Source organism: Alosa pseudoharengus, unplaced genomic scaffold (genome assembly GCF_046254945.1).
Source record: "Alosa pseudoharengus isolate Yale_2024_CS ecotype anadromous, Long Island Sound unplaced genomic scaffold, YU_APseudo_1.1 YU_APseudo_1.1_scf_13, whole genome shotgun sequence".
Taxonomy (NCBI): Eukaryota; Metazoa; Chordata; class Actinopteri; order Clupeiformes; family Clupeidae; genus Alosa; species Alosa pseudoharengus.
In genome coordinates, this window is record NW_027468598.1 from 12,673,663 (window position 1) to 12,676,475 (window position 2,813).

Below are 2,813 nucleotides of genomic sequence, written 5' to 3' on the forward strand. Positions count from 1 at the left end.
GTGGCTCCTGCTCCTCCGGGGTGAAAAAAAAACATACACACTAAAAAGAAAGAATGAGGGGAGAAAACACCTGGATCCTTTTATGTGGACGCTCACCACGACCCGACAGTTGGCAAAAATACGGTATTTCTCTCTCTCTCTCTCTCTCTCTCCTCTAACTTTTTTTTTTAAAGTGGTCAGTAGGGTTTTTGGAGTGTCTGTTTTTCTACTCATGCCTGCCATAGATTGGGTTTTGGTGACTGTTGCTTTTGGTTGAGTTTTATGTTTCTCGTTTCGTAGATATGAGTTTGGGATAAAATCTGGATAGTGACATGGCTTCAGGTTGTTTATGTTGGACGGGGAGCTCAGAGGTGCTTTGGCCTGGTAGAAACTTGTGGACCTTACTTAAGTGTCCAGACTAGACCACTTAAAGGTGAAGTCACTCAAGGCAGTGTTTATCAATCTGTTGTTACAGCAGGGCAGGACATGTGGCACACACTCTGCTGTTTAAAAGCCCCTCTGGCTACTGTGGCCCATCTGGTCCCATTTTCTGCTGGGTCAGGAGTAACAGCAGATGATTACAAACAGAAACCCTTGTGTGATGCAACAGAAAAATGTGGAGGACAGACGCTTGGGCACAGGCCCTTTTGGATGAGGACACACAGGGGGGAATGGAGGTGGCATCCAGCTGAGGTGCCCAGAGGAGCAAGTGAGTCTCCACACAGTGACCACAGACACGTCAGGACCAACAGGTGGGGCCACAGAGCCTGTCACAGATACTACAGCCAGTGACAACTTCCTGCACTGTTAGAGATATGATCCTGGTTAAACAGAAATAAGGTGATAATATGATTTTCTGTAATAGACTAGAGTTGACTTGTAACCAGTATCATCCATCATTGTCATGGAAATAAATGTGTACACAAGAAAGAGAAATAATAGGATTATTTGAAACCAGGCCTTATATCTAATGAGTTGACTAAGGCTAAGCAACAACCTCTGTAATTGTGAAGGCAATAAAGGCACTCTGTGAGGAAGTAATATAATATGATTCTCTGCATCAGGAGTAATACTCGAGTTGATTTGTATTTAACAGTAGTGCTGTTTATACTTCAAGTTAACTAACTCCTTGCACCCAGTGATTACAGGGTATGAATGAATCGTGCTCGGCATTTGAGAGCACATGAGACATACGTGGGGATAGAAGAGTTAATCCAGTATAGATTTATACCTGTGTGGGAGAGAGCCATGGGTAGGATGGAAATGAGAAGGATGGCTGTAAGAATGGATGAAAGGATCTGACAGGAGGAGAAAAAATTAAGTGTTGAAACGAGATGACTAATTGCGCGTGGGAGGTCAGTCTGTCCCTTATTATAAAGCCAAAAACACTTCAGGGTGAAATAGAAAATAAAAAAACTCCTTTTGAACCTCTGCATTACAGGGCAAAAAATGAATGACACATGCACCAATATCTTTTTCATCTAAAATATTATCAAATTGTGTTTGTCACATTTTGCATAGAAAATGTTAAGATGAGCATCAAAAAAGATACCACTCAACTTTTCTTACTTTTTAATAGGCCACTTGGTTACTTTTGTACAGGGACACAAGAGAGTCATGCAAGAATTTTGACAAGAGACATAAGGGTCACTTTGAGAGACAGACAGACAGACAGACCTACAGCTACACAGCTCAGGGACACTAAAGTACATGTGATTGTGTTTTTCAGCTCTTTCCTCCGACCGGCATGACGGTCATTTCGCAGAAACTCAGTCACTGCTGATAAACGCACCCTCTCAGCGCTCTTCCCAGCCGGATACACAAAGCACTTGAGAGCTACCAGCCTTGCAAGGAGAGTACATGCTCCAAAATTAATCCCGCCTAACTGGAATCTGATGGTGTCCTGCTGAGCAAGCGGCGGCACACAGACCTACGTAAGAGCCTTCTCTCCACCAGCTCTTGTCCCTGAACAGTAAGAGTTTACATGCTGTGGAGGATCTGCAGCAGCATGAACTCTCTTACGGTGCAGGGAGCGGAGCCACTCTCCCACTTCTAGAAGGGTCTAGAAGCCGACCTTGGAGATGGACACACGACAGCCAGAGACGCTTTGAGAGTTAAATTGGTTTATTAGTTGTGTTGAAGCTTTACATTGCATTATGAGTATGAATCACTCCGTCATATGTATCTTATCAATTCGATTTTTCTTTTAACTAAAATAAGAAAATAAAATAATTCATCCTTTTGTTTTAACTTTATCTATTGTCTAAGTGGATCATGGTACAACTGAGTGTACAGCACCCTGTGCGGTGTGGTCTAAAACAATGACAGATTGACCTTTCTCCTTCTGCTGGGGACCTGGCCCTGTTAGAAAAGCTGTGGTGATTCACTGAACCCCTCTCCTCCCAGCCCTCTCCAGCTGCCCTGCTGTAAAGGTCACTGGCAAAGCTCTGAAGTTCTACAGAATGTTTGTGTTCATACACACAGGGCCTTGCAGCATTATGAAGTTGCAGACTAGCACAGCCCTCTAGGAGTTTTCTGTCCTGGAAGGAATGAAAAACTAACCCATTAACCTAGAAGTGAGTTCCTGTCTGGTAAGTTAACACATCAGTGAGTGTGATAAGTGGATGAAAAGGTATGGTAGGCTGTGTAGTACTCACATAGCATAAAAACACGTTCTGGCTCATACTTATTATCATATTTGCTCGCTTGTTGCTTCATGTTCTGACTTGTAGCCTTAGAGAATAGTTGTATGATATAGCACTATAGGCTACCTAGATGCAGGCTACTAACCATCTCCTTTTCTTAGCTTGCATGTTACTCCAAGAATGACAAAT

The 2,813-nt window shown here is 43.1% G+C and overlaps 1 long non-coding RNA gene across 2 annotated transcripts; it reads left to right on the forward strand.

The window, feature by feature from the left end:
- Window positions 1-2,229, forward strand: LOC143121122 (uncharacterized). Of its 2 annotated transcripts, none has more exons than XR_012986412.1 (2): window positions 1-123; window positions 1,709-2,229. It is a non-coding gene; the product is annotated as an uncharacterized LOC143121122 (long non-coding RNA). The 2 variants fall into 2 exon arrangements; XR_012986411.1 differs by lacking the exon at window positions 1-123 and adding an exon at window positions 135-731.
- The last annotated feature ends 584 nt before the right edge of the window (window positions 2,230-2,813 follow it).